The following is a 12125-nucleotide window of genomic DNA, read 5'->3' on the forward strand; positions in this document are numbered from 1 at the left end:
TGCTGTTGTGAGTTTATTCAATGTCAACTGAGGGTTGGGTTGCCTGTTCCATATGTAGAAAATGGGCACACAATTCCTGCGCAGGAATTGATAGCGAGGACGATGAAGCTATCCTTGTATGTCAATTTTGTAATTCAGAATGAGATGAAATTGATGAAAAAAAATGTTTAAACTAGTTTTGTTGGCTTAAGCAAAAGGGAAAAAGCCAAATTGAAATAGTTTTATTTTAATTAATCAGATTAATTAATTAATCTAATTAATCATAATCTGACTAATTCGATCAAAGAATATGTTTAAAATAGAGTTGTTACCTTAATCAAAATAAATAGAAAGCCAAATAACAGTTTTACTTAGTTAGATATACTGTTTTAACTACCACCCTGTTCTGCCCAGGCCACGGGGCAGAACGGAGTATTTGACACTTTTTTATATTTTAAATTAATAAATAAAAAATTGTGTTCACTTCTTACAATATGAGTGTGAAACTTTGTTTACAACAATACAAGGTACTTTTATGAAATTTTGTAGCCTTTTATATTGACTCCTTCTAATTCATTAAAAATCAGTTTAAAGATAGTACCCCGTTCCGCCCCGTGTTTCCCTATTGGTGTTTGTAGGACTTTAATTATGTAGCTTATTAAGGGAGACTGGAGAAGGAAGTTACAGGAGGTGTTCCTGCAAACCTCCAATTAAGGGTTTTGAACCATAATTAATACAATGATACCGTTTTATGCTTCCAAGATTTTCCACTTAAGAAGTGGCACCAAAAATATTGTTTTCAGTGTTATATCTCACTTACGAATGGTAGAATTAATAAAAATCACGTAGATATGAGCAGAAGTTTCCAAATGAGTCATTAAACATCACTCAAAAAAGTTCTAGTAGCCCACTCACCCTAGCTTTTCAACTTGAGACGTGGCACAAAAAGTGTTTTTTTTAGTGCTATTTGAAACTTGCAGGTAGTTGAATTTATAGGAAGAACGTAAACATGAACAATGTTTCTCATATGAGCTATCAAAAACACATCTAAACTAGGCTGGTAGCCCACTGTGTAAACCCCTCGAGAGCAAACCTAAAAAGTCCCTTTGTCTATATTAAATGGTACTTTTCGATAACAAAATTTATATAAACAATCTGTTAACAAGAAATGGCTACCGATTGGGCTTATGCGGATCGCTCCTTGACAATCCGGAAATTCAATCGGTCGGTAAAAAAGAAGAACAAATAACCGTTTTATTATTTATTAACTCTTAGTTACTATGCGCTTTGGTTTGCTCTTTAATAGGTTGCAGATAATGCTTCAACCATGACAAAGAGTTCAATACAAATTCTCCTCAGAAACTAATTAACATTAAAATATGTGAAATTTATTAGATGGTAGAATTTTTAAAAACCTAGTAAATATAAGGTATAGCTTATAATTGAGCCATTAAACATCTATCTACGACGGTGTGGTAGCCTGCTAATCTTTCAGTAGCTTACTGATTAGCAGACGATTTATGAAACTTACTAAGTGGGCTGGGAGGGGAGTGTAAGGGAGGGGTTTTTATGAGCCTCCAGTTAAGGGTTCTGGAACATAACTATTACAATGATACCTTTTTTGTACTTCAGAGCTTTCAGAGGCAACGCTGTAGCGTTGCCTATAGTAATGGCCATACGGCTCCAATATTTTATCATTTATTTATTTTTTTCCCAGAGGCACTTCATACGGAAGGGGTCGTCGTAGAAACTTGAAAGGGGGCTCATTCGATTGGAAATCGAGAGTTCTAATATCCTTTTTAATAGTCGAAAATGATTGGAGGGCAACTAGCCCCCCCCTCGCCCATTACGCCCCCAAACACATCCAATCAAAATTTTGAGATAGCCATTTTTTTTAGCGTAGTTGATTTCCAGATAGAAAATATGTTTTTTAGAAGGACACTCCCCCAAAACCCTCAGGGCAAGAATTTTAAGTTATGCCCTGGGGGCATATAAGGTTTTTATAGAAGGTGATGTCGTAGAAACTTCAAAACAGGATCACTCGATTGAAAATTCAAAGGGTTAGTGCCCTTTTTAATATTCGAAAGTGATTGGAGGACAAATAGCCCCCCGCCCCCCCGCCCATCATTCCCCCAAACACCTCCAATCAAAATTTTGAGATAGCCATTTTGTTCAGCGTAGTTGATTTCTAGATAGAAAATATATTTTTGAGGACGACACTCCCCCACAATGCTCAGGGGAAGGATTTTAAGTTATGCCCTGGGGGCATATAAGGTTTTTATAGAAGGCGTTGTCGTAGAAACTTCAAAAAAGGCTCATTCGAATCGAAATTCAAAGGGATAGTGCTCTTTTTAATAGTCGAAAGTGATTGGAGGACAACTATCCCTCCACGCTCATGATTCCCCCAAACACATCCAATCAAAATTTTGAGGTAGCCAGTTTATTCAGAGCAGTTGATTTCCAGATAGAAAATGTGTTTTTGAGGAGGAGAATCCCCTATAACCCTTAGGGCAAGGGTTTTAAGTTATGCCCTGGGGGCATATAAGGTTTTATAGAAGTCGTTGTCGTAGAAAATTCAAAAAAGGCTCATTTGATTAGAAATTCAAAGGGCTAGTGTCTTTTTTCATAGTCGAAAGTGATTGGGGGGCAACTAGCCCCCCCCCCCACGCCCATCATTTCCCCAAACATATCCAATCAAAATTTTGAGATAGCCAATTTGTTCAGCGTAGTTGATTTCCAAGTAGAAAATATGTGTTTGAGGAGGACACTCCCCCACAACCCTTAGGGCAAGGGTTTTAAGTTATGCCCTGGGGGCATATAAGGTTTTTACAGAAGGCGTTGTCGTAGAAACTTCAAAAAAATCTCATTCTATTGGAAATTCAAAGGGCTAGTGCCCTTTTAATACTCGAAAGTGATTGGAGGGCATACTAGCCCCCCCCCCCCACGCCCATCATTCCCCCAAACACATCCAATCAAAATTTTGAGATAGCCATTTTGTTCAGCACAGTTGATTTTCACATAGAAAATATGTTTTTGAGGAGGACACTCCCCCACAGCCCGCAGGGCAAGGGTTGTAATTTAAGGATTCTCCAAATCCTTCATTTTATTTTTTATGGAAGGGTTGTTCATATAAGCTTTAGAGAGAGCTTATTTGATTGGAAATTGAAAGTTCTTGTTCACTTTTTAAGAGTCAAAAGAGATTGGAGGGCAATTAGCCCACCAACCCCCCTAAAGTAGTCTAAAGTAATTTAATTTACTTAATTAACGCAAGATTGTGTTGATTAAACTTGCTCCTAATGCAAGTTTATCGGATCAACCTATTTTGCCCCCCCCCCCCTAAAAAAATATCCTGGATCCGCTCTTGGTGTAAGGGCACTATAACTTTTAATTTATAATTCAATGAACCCTGTTCCAAAGTTTATGCGACCACCTCTTCCACATAAAGTGCCCCTAGAAAAATAAATGTTTATTTATTTTATGAATATCCGAAATTATCTGAAGGGAATATGTTTGGGGGAGCATATTCCACGGCTGGGAAATTTCTGCTGGGTGGAATTTAACGCGGGGGAATTATCAGCAGGAAAAGAAAATGTTCTTGGCGGGGGGAGGAGTAAGTTTTCCAAATGTGAATTATTCAGGGAGGGGACGACTCAACCCATTCGATAATATTCTAGATTTTACATCTGAAAGTAACGGGAATCAACGGGAATGTCAGAGATAGCACTTCAGGTTCCTTTAGACGATTATTTTCGTGTATTTTGAAAAAAGACATTTTCAAAAGATAGATTATTTTCATTTGTATTACTTTCTCTGTGGCTGCTCAATTATGCATGTGAGGGGGGAGACTCCCCCTACCACTGTTTACGCTAAGGTTTCAGTTTTTACCTCAAGACTTAAAAATGAACGCAATGCGATAAAAGTATAACTCAAAATAACATATATAGAATAATATATGCACATAACACGGAACAATTAATCAAAATTGCTTATTATGAGTTGAGGTTCAACCAAATCATGGGCCAGGGGGTTCACCATTCCACAATCTATGAAAGCAATCCTGCAATAACTAAAAATATAAAGTATTTTTGAGTATTTTAACGTCTTACACAACTCAAACGGTCCAACATTCTACAGCCCAAAGAGTCTCTCTAATCTTCTAAATTAGGAACGGAGGAGATAAGTGAAGTTCCGCCCCGTATTAGATGAGTTTCCAACCTCACCCTCCCCCTCTCCTACTGTCTACGCTAAAGTTTTCTTCTTTATGCCAACTACGCTGCCCTCACTCCAAAGACTTTAATAGGGTTAAGTTTTGTATGGGAAGAGCACATAGTAAATCTATCATAAAATACTTAAATTTACAGCCATACTTAATAAAAGGTTAAAATACATACTTTGCGATAAATACTAAATTATTGTGACACAAAAAATCCGAAAAATGGTCTAATCGAAACGATCCTGTTCTTTCTGCATCGACAAATGGAATAACCTAGCTACTGTTTTTAGAAGCTATTATTTCGATCCATTCATTGATGCGTGAAAAAATAAGGTTTGATTTTTCAGAGGCATGTAATTAAACTGTCTATAGCAAAGACCATAAAGCTTCAATGTTTTATTATTATTATTTAAAAAAAAACTTATATAAAAATAAGTAATCTAAAAAAAGTAAGAGCCACGATAAGATCGGGACAAGCAAGACTTGATTCATTGCACAATTAAAGTTAACGAGTGCTAGAAATTACTGTTAAAGAATAAACAAAACCCCAGAGAAAGAGAGACAATGCCTTATTGTAATATCAACGTAAAAATAACAAGTGCAAACATAAATAAATGAATAAACCTTATATAACTTCTATATTTTTTATTATTTTCCCCCCAGAGCTGCTTTATATGCAAGGGTTAAAAATGGTTAAAAGGCTAAGTAACAAAACTCTGGCGTCGACAAAACCCCCCAGGGCCCGGGGCAGGAAGGGATTCTCGTATAAATTTCAGAGAGGGCTCATTTGATTGGAAATTGGAAGTTCTAGTCCACCTCTTAAGAGTGAAAATTGATCAAAGGGCAAATAACCCCCCATACCCTTTTTCCCCACCCCTTGCTTTGAACTAATTCTGTTTATACCTGAAGGCCCAATGAGAGTTAGAATGTTTTAATATTAACATACACCTATTAGGCATCTGCTCTCCTCCCTAACAAGGAAAGAAACATAGAGTATAAGGCAGTGGTAGATCCAGGGGAGGGGCGAGGGGGTGCCTCCCCTAAAGTAGTCTAAAGTAATCTAAAGTAAGTAAAGTAGTCTAAAGTGTTTGTAATGTAATTTACTTAATTAACGCAAGATTGTGTTAATTAAACTTGCTATTTTTCAATCCAATCATTGTTGTCAATCGGTGTCCACAAGTTATGCAAGCTGTCTATTGTTCATATATAAGATTTTATCAAAGAGGTAATCGTATAGACTTTGAAAAAAACCTCATTCGATTTGAAATGAAAGTTCTAGATCCGTTTCTGGTTGTTTTGAGTTTGAATTTTAACAGGTATTTGTATCTCCTGAGCTTAAGTTTAAAATGGCCTTTAAATTTTCTTTGAAAAACTTATTTTTCGGAAAGTTTTTTTGAATTAATCCACTTAAGAAGTGGCCTCATAAGATTTGTTTTCAGTGCTATATCGCAAATACGAATGTAAAATTGAAAAAAAACATTGTATATAAGAGCGATAGCTTTCAAATGAGTCATTAAACATTACTTTTATAAGTTCTGCTTGCCCAATAGCCCCACACTGTAAAAAAATCGTTTGAGATTCAACAAAGATTGTTTGTAATGTTTATCAACAACAAAATTGAAATTCCAACAGTTAAAATTGAATATTAGAGACCATTTTGGAATCCCATGGTAATTATTGAATTTCCAATTTGTTGAGAAATAAAAATGTTGAATTCCCATACCCGAATTGAATTTTCAATTTGTTGACAAAACAAGATGTTGGATTTTAAGATCATTATTGGATTTCCATCTTGTTTGCTGGATTTCCCGTTCTTTTATTGGATTTCCATCACTAGCGTTGTTCAATTTCCTAGGTCTACAATCTAATATCTAGTTCTCAGGATTCAGTTTCCCTTTCTTCTTTTTGAAGCATCAATAAATACCAAAAAATAATCTCATTTATTGTACAAGAGCAGAAAAAAATTTCACCAAAATTTTTACCAGATAATATGACACCTCTTAACGGTTGCATTTTTTCATGGTGAAAATCAGTAAATCAGTGGCGTAGTAGTAGGCCGACAGAAGACACTTGAGTAAGAAATATCTTCCAATCAGGAAAACAGTGACACACGGACCTGAAATGAAGATCAAATCAATTGGAGACAAAAATAAAAGAAAGACTTCCCCCCTTTTTTCTACTTCCAGAGCTGAATGGTTGCAATAATTATGCCACGAATCCTGTCTTTTCTGAATACCTTTGACTTACTCATCAGATCTCATCAAATTTCTTGTTCGTTGCCTCATCAAATCTGTTTGTTATAAAATTTAAACCTTGCAAAATAGATCTTCTGCTTAGATGAAGTACGACAAAATTGTTACCAGCTTCACAACTTTGCTCAATCCCAATTTATAAGGTTTTAAAGATATACAAATACATTTTCTAAATTTTGAAGAAAAAAAACATTGATATGGCTTAAAAATATACTCAAATAACAGGAATTGCATTTTTGGATCTAAACCTTGAGAAAAAGGAACTGATAACTGAAAATGAAGGTAAAATGTTGTTTTGTCAAAATTTCAATAAGTATAGACCTGTCATGTAGGCAAATTTCAGTACCCTCTAGAGGGAGAAGGAGCGGAGGCAAGTACTTCAAAATAGCTTCCCGGGACATACTTTGATAATTATGTAATATCTGGAACACATGCGCTATAGTATATAGGGAAGATGCGGGTTTCTTTCGAAACGGGTTTCTTTAAATAGAGAAATGGATTGTAAAGCTTGGTTTGTTGTTGGGTTTACAATACTTAAACTATTGTTTTTTTGGGGTTTAGGCGAAAAAAGGTACCAAGGTTTGGTTAGGTATTTAATATATGCTATGCTTTACCCCCCCCCCCCTAAAATGCAAATATATAGCCGAAATTTGTTTCTAAACTATTATATTTTTATCCCATATTGTTTTACTTCATTAGCATCAACCAAACTTCATTTTTCCCGTGTGTTCCAGATTGAACATAAGTACCCATACTTTAGCCTGTAGACTCATCCTTGAAAGTTTTATTTTCCTAACCTAACCCCTTTCCAAGATAGCCAAAAGTAGGTAAAGTAAAATTGGTACTGTTCTATTAGCTGTAAGCCATGCTAGATAGATGATAAAAGAAACTAGTCAAACAGGTTCTTTCAACGGAGAACAGAATTGCAAACAGTGGTTTCTTACAGCGTTTACAATATTTAAACTTTAGTTTTTGGGGATTTAGGAGGAAAAAGGGTACCTAGGTTAGGTTACGTATTTAATATGCTTTACCCTCCCCCTATTAATATACTATGGTTTACCCTTCCCCCCCCCCCCACCTAATGTGCAAATATATAACCAAATTTTGTTTCTAAACTATTATATTTTTATCCTATTTTGTTTTATTTCATTAGCATTAACCAAACTTCACTTCTTGCTTGGTTTACAGCTAATAGAACAGTACCGCAGAATTTTACCAAACTTTTCTTTATTTATAAAAATATACTATCTTAAATATTTTGGGAAACATAGGACAGAAGTTATCAATATTAATAAACTAAACTGAATACTTACCATCAAAATCAAACTGTTTTCTCTCTCTGATCTCTCTGAATCAGAATGTCTTCTCTCTCTGATCTGAATGCCCCTTAGGCAAAATCGTCCCTTCGGCGTTTGAAGGTCTTAACATTAAATCTACTTCTGTATTATACGTTTGTAGGTAGTTGAAGGAGAGGATTTTTTTTCATCAAATTGATCTCAAATCATAACATTCGAAAACAAAATATGAGACAAATTAGGTCTTGGGAGGAGGTTTTATTGCCCTCCAATCTCTACGGTCTCTTAAGAAGGACACTAGAACACAAAAAAACAACAAATAGAAACGCATCCGTGATCAGTCTTCTGGCAAAAACATAAATTCCACATGTGTGCAGATAGGAGATCATAACCTCCACAATAGCATTTTCTGATACACTGAATCTGAAGGTCTGATTTACATTAAGATTTATTGACTTTTTCGGAGGTGTTCCTCTCTTTTTCGAAAATCAGGCTCCCTGCTTTCAAAATCACTTAATCGATCAAAACTCTTTTTCTTCGGAGGTTTGGAGCCTTTGGTGGGTAGATATTAAACGTAGTGAAATTTATATATTTGCAATCTGCATAAAAACGCAATTCTTATCAATTGTTATCAAAATTCCATTTTTGAGTTTCGGTTACAAAGGAGCTGAGTCACTCCTTATTACAGTTTAACACTATAAACTGTTTGATAAAACTTATTGGGCTAACATCCTATTTTTTAATTAATCCTGTAACAGACCGGAGTTTTTGAAACACGATTCATGCTATTAAAGTGTAGTATATCTGAGTCCAGTTGTAATTTGCACCATTTTAGAAAATTTCCATTTTTGGGGAAGCTTTTGGTTCCTTTACATGTATGTAAAGGACTGAAATACCCTTACAGGTGTCTTCTTTTCTTCGATATATTTGCTTACTTGATTATTCAGCGTTAGCAGCAAATTTATGGCAAATCCAGGGAACAATTTTTTTTGAAACGCTTTTTGGGTCTCATTACAAAAAATGACGTTCATCGTAAAAACATAAGTTGTTCCCACAAAAAGATTTTCGTTATTAATTAGAAAAATTGAATTCAGAAAGCAATATATTTTCACCGTTAGTACTGTTAAGATCAGGGTAGCATCTTAAGAAATTTTATATCTACAGAAACTGACAAAAAATGTATTTAAAAAAAGCGATTGTAAAAGTTAAAAGATAATTTTTGTACATAAATTTCTGCGTGTTCATTTTGCAGAAAAGAAAGCTCAACTTATTTCAAAGTATTATATTTCCTTATTTTTATAATTATCTTTTTATACTCAAAATTCAATTAGCATTTCCCTTTTTCTGCTCTAATTCAAATATTTGAATTGAACTTATACTGAACATATTACTTTCAATAGTCCTGTAGTCAAATTTAAAATGATCAAATAAAAAAAAAGTTTTTTTAACTGAAAGTAAGGAACGACGTTAAAACTTAAAACGAACAGAAATTATTCGGTATTTGAAAAGGGCTGTCCCCTCCTCAACACCTCACTCTTTACGCTAAAGTTTTTTATTGTTTAAAAAAATAGAGTCGTGAGAAAGTCAAACTTTAGCGTAAAGAGTTGAGGAGGGGACAGCCCCTTTCATGTACGGAATAATTTCTGTTTGTTTTTAAGTTTTAACGTCGTTCCTTACTTTCAGTTAAAAAAAACTTGTTTGTTTTTACTTAATTTTTGAACGTTTTTGAATTAATGCAGGTTTTGATTTTGGCTCACCGTACATGAATAATTAAAACAAATTTGAATGTTATTTTAAATTTATTTGGTTGAATGGCTTTCTCGAAACTTGTTTAATTTTATTTACACGGTTTTATTAGTAATAAATATACGTAACTTACGAATTAAACTACGTAACGAACTTCTATATTCATATATTTTTAATACGTATATTAGAGGGTTCGCCCCCTAGTCAATACCTTGCTCTTTAAGCTAAAGTTCGAATTTTGTTCCAATTCTTTAAAAATTACCCCTTAATCACAAATGCCGTTAATTATAATAAATAGCTCTTATGAAAGTAAAAAAAATCTTTGGCTTAAAGAGCGAGGCATTGACTAGGGGGTGAGCCCAATCATATACGTAATGTTTTCTATCGTTTTAAGTTTTGATATTGCTCCTTACTCTCAGTTGAAAAACTTGTTGTTTTTTATATATAATTTCTGATCTTTTTTTAAATAATGCAGGGAAATCCGGCGCCCCCTTCATAGCAATGTCCTTCCCCCATGAAACTTCCTTCATGGAAAGATCCTCCCACATAACCCCCGACCCCCCCCCCACTACCAGAGAAAATCCCCCCAGAAAAAGTCTGTATACTTCCCAATAACCAATACTATATGTTAACATTGGGTAAAGTTCATAACTTTTAGCCCTCCTCCCGGGGACTTCGGGGGATTAAGTCATCCTAAAAGACATAGTTATCATATTTTCGACCATGCTGAACAAAATGGCTATCTCAAAATTTTGATCAGGTGACTTTGGAAAAAAATGAGCGTGGGAGGGGGCCTAGTTGCCCTCCATTTTTTTAGTCACTTAAAAAGGGCACTAGGAATTTTAGTTTCCGTTCCAATGAGCCCTCCACGATATTCTAGGACCACTGGGTCGATACGATCACCCCTGGGGAAAAAAACATTTTTGTAGATAGGAGCTTGAAACCTCTGCAGTAGGGTTCTCTGATACGCTGAATCTGATGGTGTGATTTTCATTAGGGTTCTATAACTTTTAGGGGGTGTTTCCCTTTTTTCGAAAATCAGCCAAATTTTCTCAGGCGCGTAAATTTTGATGGGTAGGACTAAACTTGATGAAAATTATATATTTGAAATCAGCATTAAATCTGATTCTTTTGGTGTATCTATTGGTATCAAAATTCCGTTTTCTAGAGTTTCGGTTACCATTGAGCCGGGTCACTCCTTACTTACAGTTCGTTACCACGAGCTGTTTGATATTCAAGAAACTTCAAACTACTGTTGAAGCTCAAACCGCGTTGATTGATATAACCTATTTACGGTGAAAATTACATTTTTTCTACAGAAAAGCACATAAACCTTAATAATTTGAATAATTTGTTGGAATTCAATAAGCAAGTCACAATTTCAACAGAAAAATTAGATTTTTTTTGTGACTTGTTTGAATTCAATAAGCAAGTCACAATTCCAACAGAAAAATTGGATTTTGATTTGACTTGTTTGAATTCGAGCAAAACATTTTTTTTCGAAATCAATTTTTTTTTTTTTTTTTCTTTTACTGTACAGCTTTTCCACTTGAGACACGACTCCAAAAGTGCCGTTTATAGTGTCATTTGAACTTGATAATGGTGGAATTTATGTGAAAGGCGTAGATATGTGCAATATCTTTTGTACGAGCTATAAAAGTTCTGTCAACGATACTTTTGTAGCCTGCTAGTGCCACCCCTTGAGGAATAGCAGAAAAATTGCCATGTTAGTGCTATTTGGCACTTGCAGATGGCAGAATTTATAAAAAGCACGTATATATGAGAAATAGCCTTTGAATGAGCCCTTAAGAATCTCTCTGTGATGTTCTGGTAGCCCGCTTGACCTGTTGAAAAAAAAAACGACAAAAAACGGGAGACAGATTAGTGCTACCGATGCAAAAAAGTGGTTATCCTTGTTGTTCAGGAGGGTGGGGGGCTGTAACTTCCCTGTAAAAAGTTTTGACCATATTGATTTCAATGGTACACTTTTCATTTTGATCGGACGCCATTTTCGAGGGGTTTGAGTTTTTTTTCGAAATCACCATAAATTTCTTTTCGCAATAAACTTTTACTTTTGAGAGGAACGGAAATATTAGTTGACGTTCCTGAGTCAGTGTCAGATGGAATTTTTTTTACTAGGCTGTTTTTTTCAAAACGCGTTTTTTAAATTTTGGTTACTAGGGGCTGTGGTTCGCCCTCTACTAGGTTGCAGCTGTCGCTGCAACCATGATACCTTGCCGGGACATGCTTTAAAAAATGAGCCTAGAAAATGACTGAAAAAAACAGTAGCAGATACCGATACCGATATTCCCGATACGATACATGCGATACCAATACGAACGATACCGATACGTGTGATATTGATATTCCCGATACCACATAGAGCCCTTCCCCAGGAAATATGGAGGGCCATATCATCATCAAAACTATATATATTGGACCTTTGAACTATGTTAAACAAACCGGCTATCTCAAATTTTTATAGGACTAGTTTGGGGGAGGGGGCCTGTAGAGAGGGGGGGTTGCTATTTGCCCTCCAATCTTTTTGGTCACTTAAAAAGGGCACTTACAAATTTAATTCTCTTTTGAATGAGCTATTACACACCTCTCTATTATGCTCTGGCCACCCCCTAGCCCTGC

The sequence above is a fragment of the Artemia sp. Qi Xiang Cuo genome, chromosome 13 (genome assembly GCF_049724085.1).
Source record: "Artemia sp. Qi Xiang Cuo chromosome 13, ASM4972408v1, whole genome shotgun sequence".
Taxonomy (NCBI): domain Eukaryota; kingdom Metazoa; phylum Arthropoda; class Branchiopoda; order Anostraca; family Artemiidae; genus Artemia; species Artemia sp. Qi Xiang Cuo.